The sequence below is a fragment of the Pleurodeles waltl genome, chromosome 1_2 (genome assembly GCF_031143425.1).
Source record: "Pleurodeles waltl isolate 20211129_DDA chromosome 1_2, aPleWal1.hap1.20221129, whole genome shotgun sequence".
Taxonomy (NCBI): domain Eukaryota; kingdom Metazoa; phylum Chordata; class Amphibia; order Caudata; family Salamandridae; genus Pleurodeles; species Pleurodeles waltl.
In genome coordinates this window covers 25,693,992-25,706,739 of record NC_090437.1, presented here as the reverse complement: position 1 = coordinate 25,706,739, position 12,748 = coordinate 25,693,992, and positions in this window count along the sequence as shown.

Sequence of the window (12,748 nt, the reverse complement as noted above, 5' to 3'; positions counted from 1 at the left end):
TAATAAAAATATAAAAGGGGCCAGGGTACAACTCCACTACCTCTTAACCCTGGTGCTAGGGTCCCAAAGGGACCCCCCATGGCTAAAAGGGAATTTTAAAAAAAGTCACCACAATTCATGGCGGATCTAGGGAAAATTCAAATAAAAAATGAAGCACGGGCTCCTGCGCTTCAACTCAATCAAGACCCCCTGCAGCCCCGGGGACCACCACCTCCCTGGAACTTTTAACAATTAACAAATGGAGGGGCACCCGGCCCCTGCCCACAGTCCACGGGGACCATCACCTCCCAAGGACTTATAACAATTAATATGTGGGGGCACCCAGCCCCTCCACATCCCCAAGGACCACCACCTCCCCAGGGTTATGTCTAAATAGTGTATGGGAACCACTTGTCCCCCAGCAGCCCCAGGGTTCACTACCTCCCTGGGGCAAATAGTTAAAAACAGAAATGGGGTAAATTTCTGACCCCCAAGGCTGGCTTCTGCCATGTCCGGGGTTGCCCACCCCCGAAACATCGCTGTTTGCTGTGGCTTAGCTACAGGCAAATAGTTAAAAATAGAAATGGGGTAAATTTCTGACCCCAAGCCCAGGGGACCACCACCTTCCCAGTGCTTCTTCCACATTGGGAGAAGGCCCCATGGAGCCACAGATGGCCCTGGGGACTGCACCCCAGGGCCGGCTTCTGCCATGTCCGGGGTTGCCCACCCCCGAAACATCGCTGTTTGCTGTGGCTTGGTTGCAGATTTGACAGCTGCAGACAAGTCACAGCAAACACTCTACTTTCTGACAGTGGGACCTGTCAAACAGATCCCGCTGTCAAAAAGTGGAGTTTTCATATTTGTTCCTGCATGCAGATATGAGTGCAAGGAAGACAGATAAAAGCACTGCTCCAGCAACCAGGCAGCTGCTGTTAAAAGCAGCTGCCTGGTTGTTGGAGAAATGGGACAGTGGGGGAGGCCTTGAGGCTCCCCCACGGTCCCAGATGGCCCATAGGGGCATATTAAAAAATAAATATAGTCAGGGATGGCAGGGGTGGCCGTAAGGCTTCCCTCGCAGTCCCAGATAGCCTGTAAGGGTATATTAGAAAATAGGTAAATGGAGTCAGGGACCACAGAGGAGTCCTTGATGCCCCCTGCGGTTCCAGATAGCCTTTAAGGGTATATAAGAAAATAAATAAATACATATAGTAGGGACCATAGGGGAGGACTTGAGGCTCCCCCCGCTGACTCAGATAGCCAGTAAGGGCATTTTACAAAATAAATAAATAAATATAGTCAAGGACCAGGGGTGGCCCCTGTGGTCCCAGATAGCCCATAACCAGCTAAAACAAACATACAAAAACAAATGCGCAAGTGTGAAGGTCATACTGAGCTTTGAGTGTTTGGATCCAGCCTCTAGTCATTTCCCTCCTTTATTTCTTTTTATTCAAATGTTTATGACTCATACTGAAAGGTGATCTTACTCTTTTTAATTGACAAATACATTTTTCTTTTCAAATTGTGAAGAAGTATCACATTCTGAGTATATCATACATCAAAGCCTAACAAACTCTGTATCTCCATCTCTCTCACTCTCTTTCTTTCTCTTTCAATCTTTCTCACACTCACAAATTCACTCAGACACTTGTGCACCCACTTATAGCCCCAGTCATACCATCACTCACCCACTCACAGACCCACTCAGACAGTTACACACCAACTCACAGACCCACTCAAACTCTCACACACTGACTCACAGACCCACTGACACCCTCATGCCCCCTCACAGACCCGTGAACACACTTATGTACCCACTAAAACACTGATGTACACATTCTCACACCCAGACAGACACTCACACAGCTGCTCTCACCCCAGATACACTCTCTCACATCTATTCTCAAATCCAGAGAAGTCACTGCCAACTCACGTCGCACACATCAAAGGGGCGTGTGCAGGGTAGGCTTGGGAGGTTAGTGGGGGTTGGTATTAGGGTGTGGCTGCAGGGTGTGGCAACCTCCACTATGCATGGGTGAAGGCTGTGCACTTTGCAAGTTTGGGTGCTTGTAAGGGGTTGACTCCAGGGCCTGGTGATAGTTAGAGGTACCTCAAGTAACTTTAACTCGTGCCCTAAGGTAACTAGAACTCAAGCCCTCACCATGCACTGCTAATTACCTCACAAATTGCGGTACTCAAGACATGTTTGATAACATCATTGATAAAAGCACTGTAATATTTGCATTAAAGTTTTTGATGAAAAAACTGTGCACGGCTGGGGCATGAGTTATGTTTATTTGAGGTAACTCTAACTCTAACTGGTGAATGTCTATGGTTTCAGACATTTAAAATGTGAGCCTGACTATAACATCCCTGTAACCTTTGTTTTTTTAAGTGAAAAAAATATATATATGTATGTGTGTGTGTGTATATATATATATATGCACACACACACACATACACACACACACACACACACACACATATATATATATATTTATATATTACCTAGCAGTGGGGCCGCCATTAGGTAGTTATAGTTAGGACCTAATTTCTAAAGAAAAAGCACTTTTTCAATTGCCTATGTCTTTGATGCCACTTGACGAATCTTCACGAAATTTTCTAAAAAAGTTTGACTGTCAAATCAGCTGCTATCTGATAAGTTTTGTGGTGATCCATCAAGCGGGGTCTGAGAAAAAGGGAGGTAAAAAAAGGTGCAGAACTATTACAATAAAATGTTACAACACACTAACATTAAGTTAAAAATGTATTAAACAATTAATGATAAAAAATGCATTTCTTCAATTTACAACTAATATTTCTTAAAGAATAATAAAGAAACAAGTCCCACTCCCGGTATTTGTTTTAACTTTTGCCCAATTTGTATTCAATTGTATTAAAAGTTATGTGAAGGTTAATTTGAAATTGTCTTGCTTTTTTATCAGACGTTCAAAAATTATACATTTGTATGGAATTTTAAATTGTTTATTCAATTCTAAAATAATGAAATTAGCATTTAATAATTATATTTATAAGTTTTAATATTAACCCATACATAGAGATTTTTTTATTTTTATTATATTTGTTTAAATATATACATGTGTGTGTGTATGTATGTATATATATATATACAAGGAGATGGAGGGTGACTTATTAAATATGAAGAATAAATTAAACGAAGAAAGAGAAAGAAATTTTTAAGAGACAAGAATGATTATGCTATGGGACGTATCCTCACGTTTGGTATGAAGTTTGACCAGGCAATAAAGGATTTTCGACAAAATGAGGTTTAAGACAACAGGAGATCCTTTCATCTGAGTCAAGTGTGGAGAATGTTTCGGATATTCAACAATATATATCAATGATATATAACAATCGGGTGCCAGCAGCACCGTACGGCAACCATTCACAACAATGGAAGAGTACCGATTTTACAACTAAACCAAGGACCACAAAGGAAGCCCCCAAAAGGAAGGGGAGAAGGTGAAGATGCAAGAAGATTAGTAGAGGTGGAATGGCAGCAAGAGATCGAGAAGCAAGATGGGAGAAGTATGCGATAGAGTACGAGAAAGAGATAAGGGATGAGAATAAACTCGCCATAGTAAACATCTCCTCCCATACTCTATCTCGTGATGAACGGACACTTCTGTCCTACAGCTAATTTTGATTACACCAAGACACGTACTGACATTTTCCAATTTGTCAGGAAATGGAAATTATTAAAGATTTTTGCTCCACAGAAAGACCAATCTTCCCCACAACACTCAAAGATTAATGTAGATGTTATGGATAATGAAACAAAATGGATAAGCCTTTGGAACTGACCATAGGTGATATTGATGGTCTAGCCACCCTTAGAGAATTGGAAGTAGGGGAAAGACTATGGGATACTGAAATAGACTTGTTGAAGGAATTGGGTTTGGAAACAGGAGATATAAGAGACAGTAAATTCAAGCCAAAATCGAGATGTAACCCTACAACCCTGCATGATAACATTGATGCTTTCCCTGAAGCGATGATCTTTGATCTGGTCACATTATGTAGTAACACCAGGGATATGTTTGCAAATAATCTAACACCAGGCCAACAAGCAGCACTAATCTCACTGAACAAGGCAACCTCTTTCGTGATCAAACCAGCAGCTAATGGGCGGAATGTTGTTCTATGGGACCTGCAAAAATATCAAAAAGAAGCGAGGAGACAGTTGTTGTATTCAAATTGTTATGAGAGGTCAACAATGACAGCATATCGAACATCAATAACAATGTTCCATGATTTACTTCTTGAAAGCAACACATATGGTCTCCTCACGGACGATGAGTTAACATTTTTGACAGTCAAGAAACCCCTAGCTCCTTGCTTCTACATGTTGCCTAACATTTATAAGGACAACCAGAATCCTCCCGGTAGACCTATAGTATCAGGGAAGGGTAGTCTTTTGGAGAATACTTCAATGTATTTAGACCATTTCTTATGTCCATATGTATTTAGCCTGGCCTCTTATTGGAGAGATACTATGGATTTTATAACTAAGATACAAGACATCCTGTGGAAATTCCATTACATTATGGTGACCATAGATGTAGTGTCACTTTATACATGCATCCCACATGATTTAGGCATTTGGACATGTAAGCATTTCTTTAGGGATTCTTCAGATTATATAAATATTCTGAATTGCTCTTAAAAATGTTAAGGTTCTGTCTGGAAAACAGTTTTTTCTTGTTTGAGGATCAATGGTACAGGCAAACGACAGGGACTGCGATGGGAAGTTCCTTTGCTCCAAGCTATGCCTGCCTTTTTATGGGGTGGTGGGAAACACAACATGTAATGGTGGATGACAATGAGAAATGGTCCAAACATATCATCTTTTGGACGAGGTATATTGATAAAATTTTTGCAATTTGGGATGGTCCTGAGGCAATATCATATGGCTTTTTGGACTGGTTACCTATTAATGACTTCAATCTTAGGTTTACACATAAAACGCACAGACAGGTTATGGAATTCCTGGATGTTGAGGTCACAGTTGAAGGAGACACCCTCCTGACTAAAATCTTCAGGAAAAGTACGGTGGAGAATAGTATCTTACATGCTCAGAGCCATCACCTGCCTAAATTGAAGTGGAGTATACCTTATGGGGAATTACTCAGAGCAAAATGGAATTGTAGCACCTCTCAGAGCTTTCAAAATGAACAAGCAAATATGATTTTGAGGTTCAAATCAAGGGGATATCTGACAAAAGTAATCAAGGACGCATGTCAAAAAGTGACAAAGGTTCAAAGAGATGGTTTGTTAATTCCAAAAAATAAGAAAGAAAACAAAAATACTCTGAGACTTATAATTACTTTCAATGCCTACTCTCTTGAAGAGAGGATAATTATGATCAAATATTGGCATTTGTTAAAGGTGGATAAGGTGATTGGCCAGAAAATTAGTCCCCAGCCAAGAATAACTTGCAGAAAAAGTAGCTCTCTAAAGGATATGTTAGTACACAGTTATGAGATCAAAAGGAGGGAGTCCTTTTTAGGCAAACAACAAGGTTTCTATAAGTGTGCTAAATGTAAGGCCTTTAGAAATAGTGTGAATCACAATGGGTTTCTGTTACCGACAGGGAAGGAAGAAAAATATCAAAAAATTCCTTAACTGCAACTCTATCTATGTCATTACCTGTCCATGTGGGCTACAATATGTAGGCAGTACTGTTTTTCCGATTAAAAAATGGATTCTAGATCATTGGCGTGCCATCAAGAATAACGATGTGACATATCTGGTGGCCCGCCATCGTAATCTGGTGCATGAAGGAAGGGTTGATAAAATGTAATTCTTTGGAATAGACAGGGTGTTACCAACCCCGAGGGGGGGCGATAGGGAGCGGAGACTCAGAAGGATGGAATCTGAGTATATAATCCGTCTAAACAGCAGACACCTGTGGGGTTTAAACAAGGATGAGGAACTTTTTGTGCACATTGGATAATGGTTAAACTGTATGGATAAAATTATAATTGAAGATTGAGCCTTTTGGGATTTACAAAATTGACTTGCTCTTCAGTACTGGCCCACTCTCCAGAAAGGTTATATAGATATGACGCTATTTAGATATATGTAAATAAGATTAGCAGATGTGGACTTACCATTTGGTAGTCATTTCTTGGTGGGACAACATGGATATTGTGTTTGGTATTCAATTCATATGAATTCAATATTTATTTGTTTCCTTTATAGAAGACAAATTTTTCATCTTAAAACGTATAAGTTACTGTGGTCCCACATGTGTTTTTTGATTTATTTATCTTTTGACATAGGACTTATTTAGGATTTTCTTTATGTTTATGTTTATGATGGTTAATGGTATATCTTTTGCGGGGAGGAGGGGCCTCTGTAATGACTTGGGCCAATGAAGAAGACCGTAATGCAAGTCGTTTTTGTGAAGGATCTTATTAGTTTGGAATAAACATCGCAGTTGTTTGGAGTGCCGGTATATGAATTTCTTTTTGACAAGATATATATATATATATATATATATATATATATATATATATAATAATATAATTCACTTAAAAAAAAAAGATTACAGGGACGTTATACTTAGGCTCTCATTTCAAATCTACAAAACCATAGAAATTCACCTGCTCTAGTTAGAGTTATCTCAAGTAACTGTACCTCTTGCCCTAAGGTAACTGTAACTCGCGCCCCGCCATGCACAGTTTTCTTATCAAAAATGTAACTGCAAATATTACATTGATATTTTAACATTGTTATCAAAGGTGTCATAAATACTGTAATTCGTGGGATAATTAGCAGTGCATGGTGAGGTCGCGAGTCATAGTTAGAGCATGAGTTATAGTTACTTGAGATAACTCAAACAGTTGAATTTCTATTGTTTTATACTTTTCAAAATGTGAGGCTAACTATAATGTCCCCATAAACTTTGTTTTTTTAAGTGAATGTCTATGTTTTTTTTAAACACAAAGTAATTTTCATTAGTATATGTTAATCCAACCACCGTCATGCATGGCCTTCGGCCGAGCATGATAGTGGTTGGCTGCAGGGCCTGGCCTGTGGACAGTCCCTGTGACAAGCACCCCTAACTGCCCATTCCTGAGAGAGAGAGAGAGAAAGTGAGCGATTGAGAGAGAGATAGAGAGAGAAAGTGAGAGTGTTTTAGGCTTTGATGAATGATATACTGCTTATGAGCTATTTCTGGACAATTTGAAAAGATAAATGTTTTGTCAATTAAAAAGAGTGTGATCATCTTTCAGTATGAAACTTGAATATTTATAGTTGAAAAAAAACTAAAACAGGAATTGAACACAGACTCACCTAGACTAGAACCCTTAACCTTAGTATGCATGTCTGAGACCTTAAACAATTGGCCAGAGGCAACTCCTTACTTTGTAGTGTTCAGACTTAACAATGACATTTAACTCACAGAGTTTGAAGGTAAAAATACTTCAATGTTTCATCACTTGGAATATTTAACAGTACAAATATTAGTAAATAAACAGGCATAGTGCCAAACAATACTAGGATTTGAACCTTCAGCCCACTGAGTGATAGCACATGACCTTGACTATTAGGTCATAAGTGACTCTTTTCTGCTCTGCATCCGAACATAACTATCACATTCGTCCCAAATGTCTTGCTAGTCTGACTCTTTGAAGTCATTGCAGATGTGAGACCATTCCAATAACAATATCTCTCTTCCATTCCATTATGGGATGGAAGACATTTAGAGTGACAGGAACGTGGGAGGAGTCTGAAGGACCCCCCTGCATTCATTATAAATAAAACCAAGGAGAGGTAGTGGTCCCCGGGCATCAAAATGGCCTAGGAAGGGGTCCCCATACACCCTCCTCATTTATTTAAATGTGCCCCCGGGGCCTGGCCCACTTGGGGGCTTCATAAAAACAGGCCCAGGAGCCCACACTTGGTTTTTAAAAAATGTGGCTGCAAAGTTGTGACATCATCACAAATTTGTGGCAGATTTTTTTTTAAGTGGTTCTGAGACCCCGGCACCAGAGCTAAGGAGTCAGGGTGTACCTACACTGGCCCCTTTTCATTTTTTTCTAATTTTTTTCTGGGACTCAGCTGAAGCCGAACCACTTCCTAGTTTGAAGTGTTGGCAGCCAATTAGAGCTCTGCAGCTCCGTGCATGAGGTCTTATTATTTCAAAGTCATCAAGTTGGATCTGCGACCATAGCTATACAAATTTAATTTTCCTTTAATATCTCAAAAACCACCTAACAGATTTACACCAAATAACTGCAAGTGTAATCTGCATACTGAAATCTAACTTTGTGCCAAATTTGGTGTAATTCTGTTCATCATTTTGGGCTGTATTCATGTTCAAAACCCCTGAGGAAATTAACCTGAGAAACAAACATTTTTTCAACCCCTCTATTTCTTGGCCCCCGCTTGACGGATCACCCCAAAACTTTCCATACACAACAAGAACCACCAGCACACTTTATTTTGAAATTTTATGAAGATTTGTCAAACGGTTCCAAAGATATAGGCAAGTCAGAAAAATATTTTTTCTATTGAAACATGGTCCTAACTATATAGAGAAACACAAAAGGATGATGGGTGGAGTGCTCAACAATGGAAACACTCATCCCCAGCCACAGATCTGGGTTTAATCCATCATTTTTTTGCTCAACATGCCACCCCAGCTGGGACCCAGCCATATCCAAATCAGTCTTGACCCTGTTCCTCATGGGAACAGTCCATCCTGAACTGCCAGGCCAGGTCCTCCTGGAACGATGGATTAAACCCAGTCTGTGACTCGGGGTGAGTGTTGGAAAAGTTTCAACACTCCGTCCATCATCCTTTTGTGTTCCTAACTCACTCTCTCTCTCTCTCTCTATATATATATATATATATATATATATATAGAGAGAGAGAGAGATATCTATAGTGTCACTTTACAACAAGAGGAAATCCAACACGGGGAACCACTTTGATCAATGGTGAGTTTGTTTTGTTACAGACACATTTAAGAAAAAGTACTTAAGTGCATTTATGTAGAAAATGGACAAATATGGTGAGAACATAGATAACATAACAAACAGAGGGAGGCTCGGTCAGAAAAGTGGCCATACTGAAATGATAACATCATATCATAATGTACAGAAAATTAACAAAAAATATAACATTCAGCCCTCTGAGAACAAAAAATACGAAAGATATAAAAGTGAACCTAAGTTCTAATTTTATAGATCAATTTGTCTCTGGGCTATCTACATACACAGCCACCACAATAATTAAGGGCCAGATGTAGGAAGCCTTTTGCGCCTCGCAAACGGGGAAAAACTTAGTTTGCGAGGAGCAAAAGGCCAAACGCGATGCACAACCGCAAATTGCGATTCGGTACCGACTCGCAATTTGAGGCTGCGACTCGCAAATAGGAAGGGGTGTTCCCTTCCTATTTGCGACCGCATCGCCATGCAGAGTTGCTTTGGGTCCGCGAATGCGGTCGCAAACCAACTCCCAGTTACCATCCACTTGAAGTGGATGGTAACTCATTCGCAAAAGGGAAGGGGTCCCCATGGGACCCCTTCCCCTTTGTGAATGCCAATAAAAATATTTTTTCAGAGCAGGCAGTGGTCCTATGGACCACTGCCTATTCTGAAAAAACCGAAACCAAACGGTTTCGGATTTTTTTCTTTTTGCAGCTCGTTTTCCTTTAAGGAAAACGGGCTGCAAAAAGAAGAAAAAAAAATGCTTTATTCAAAAAGCAGTCACGGACATGGTGGTCTGCTGTCTCCAGCAGGCCACCATCCCTGTGAGTGCTTTGACTCGCTATGGGGTCGCAAACTGCGACCCACCTCATTAATATTCATGAGGTGGGTCTTTGCGACCCCATAGCGAGTCGCAGAAGGTGTCTGAGACACCTTTCTGCATTTCGTATTGCGAGATGCAATTTGCGAGTCGCTATGACTCGCAAATTGCAAGTCGCAATTTTATACCTACCTACATCTGGCCCTAAATCTTTAAAGCTCAAGGACGTATCTGATCCAATAAAGCCATATGTAACATCCTCCATACTTACCCAGATCTCTGGTTCAGATATACCAGTTGTTCAGCCCAAATGTTAAATAACATGATAACTCCTTCTTTTTTGGTAGTTGTTATTACTCTGATATTCTGTTCTACTATTAGAGGCATATTTGACAATTATATGGCCTAGTGGTCTAAACAAATAAAAGAAATAGACTGCAGAAAAACAAACTGAATTGAAATGTGCCATAAGGACACTCAGTTCAGAACTTATTTTTTCCGTTCCCACTTGTACATGACAACTCCTAAGTGAGAAAACAGGGCTGATTGCAGAGACCCACTAACTTTTTGTCCCAGTTTTTCACTTTTTGCTGGTGTGTTCCTGACTCTGATGGCGCCCTGGGTGCTGCTAAACAGTCCCAGGGCCTGTGCTCTGTGAAAATGAGTATACAAATTAGAATAATTATAATTGGTTATGTGAACCTACCTAGAAGTCCCAAGTATATGGTAGGGCATGTAGGTGTAGGTACCCCAGCATAGGTAGTGCACCCATAGATGCACTGCTGAGGTGTCCAATGTCATTTTACAGACAGGCCTGCCTTGCTGGCTGCTTTTCAGCTAAATGTATATGCAAATTGGACTTTGGAATTAAAAGGACTTCCAAAGTCTTGAACTACTTTATTTCACACCCCTAAGGTTTGCCCTATGTGTCCCTAGGGTTGGGTGCCTTGTAACTATAAGCAGGGACCTTCTAAAAATTGTTTTATAAGCCCTGGTGAGGAAAAATAGCCACAGCCTTTTCTCCCTCACTGTAGTGAGTGGCCTCCATAAGCTAAAATTGGGAGAAATTTATTTTAATTAACAAAGTCCCCTTGAATGTCAGATACCTTGAATTTGGTATCAAGTTAATTGTTATTCATCAACACATAGCTTTATTCGGTTACTTTCAACCATAAAAGCAAAAACAACCAACAATTGAATGAAAAGAAAATAGAAATTAAGTTAAAAAGGGATAAGAAAGGTAAAAAACATATATTTCAGCCTTAAAACACTTAAAATTACTTTCCTTAAAAAGTGCACCTAACCCCCTAATACCTATCATTTAAATTAAACATGGGGTTTTATTTCAGTCTAGGTGTATAGTTAAAATTTAGCAGCTAAAACATTTCTTTTTTTTAATTTTTTTTATTTATTTTTTTCAAGTTAATTGTTATAATAAATCACACAACTTACAATTTGTTGGATTTAATATAACTAGTTCAGGTAAAGAGTTTTAAAACTCCACCTGACAGTTGCCAACTTCAACTCTGTAGTGCCCTTCTCTGATTGGCCAGCCTCTGGCAGCATGACCAAGCTGCCTTGATGAGGTATGAAGTAGCATGGGATGAACACAAAGGATGTGTCTGGGAGAGGAGATCTGCCTCAGCAGATGAGGAAGCAGGAAGGGGAGAGGGTGGTCAAACTGTTTTCAAAAGGAAAGGAAGGACATTTGGAGCAGCCCGGCACCTCCCTCACATCCTGCAACCACAGACAATTAGGTGCCCTCTTAATGAGAGGGCAGGTGAGGGCTGTGTTTAGGATTTTTCTCCACACCAGTGGGTGGGCTCAGCCAGATCTTACCTCCAAAAAACACTTTCAGTCATGTTGAATTTATGAGGAATGTTGCTCCCTGGGATTGACTTTTGCCACACTTCCCAGAAAGTGGTCATCAAAGGAGGAAAGAGCCTGCCTGGGATTGGATACCCAGGACCATCTTGATTTTCACCCAGGAGCAAGGATAAATATGGGAGAGCTGCCCCCACACCTCATATCTCTACAAGGAACAAGACAAAGAAGAAAAAGGACTGCCTTGATGGACCCCTGACGTGCACCAGGACACTGCACTCTGAAGGACTACACCAGCTACACACTTGGGCTTCACCACTAAAAGGGCTTTGGCTGTCTTCTACTGCTTCAAGAAGATACTCCCTGTTTGTTACAGGTACAAAGAAGCTTCCCAGAGTCCCCTGTATCAAGTCCTGCAGCAGAGCCCAGCTGACCAGCGTCCAGTGGCCATTTGAGGATTCTGACCAGGTGCATTCTGGGAATTGTAGTCCCAACTTCCAAGGAGCAACTCAGAGTTTTTGAGCCCTTGGATCAAGTTATGGACAATTCATGGACCCAAAAAGGACCTCTGGAAAAAGATCCAGAAGTTTGGAGACATCTGGAGCTACTCCATAAGTTGAAGAGGCGCATTGTGGAAGTTGTAGTCCCAGACCCCAAGAGGCAAACCAGAGCTTCAGAACCCTTGGCTAGTGCTGTGGACCACTTTCCTGAAAGATGAAACACTTATGAAAGTAAGTGTAACAGTGTTATGTCGTGGGTGGCCTGAACTCTGGACTTTGTCCCTGTCCATTGTGACCTTTTTTTACCCTTTGAGCGCTAGTTGCTTCGCCCTAGAAAACATTAATTCTTTAAAAATGTATATCTCCGGTTCCCCTTATCCGATTCTAATCATTTTGGTGTCATTTTAAAAATAAAAATATTGCCTATTTTTATGAATTGGTGTTGGATTTTTATTGTGATTTGTGTTTTATTTAGTTACTGTTTTGTGGTTTTTAAATGCTTTACGCACTTGTCTCCTAAGTTAAGCCATGTCGCTCATTACCAAGCAACCAAGGGTTGAGCTGGGTTTAATTTATTAAGACCTAACTGGACCTAAATGGAGGTTAATGGCCTATTGCTAAGTACTTACCTGCTCTTACCTATAATCCACTTTCCAAAATCCTAT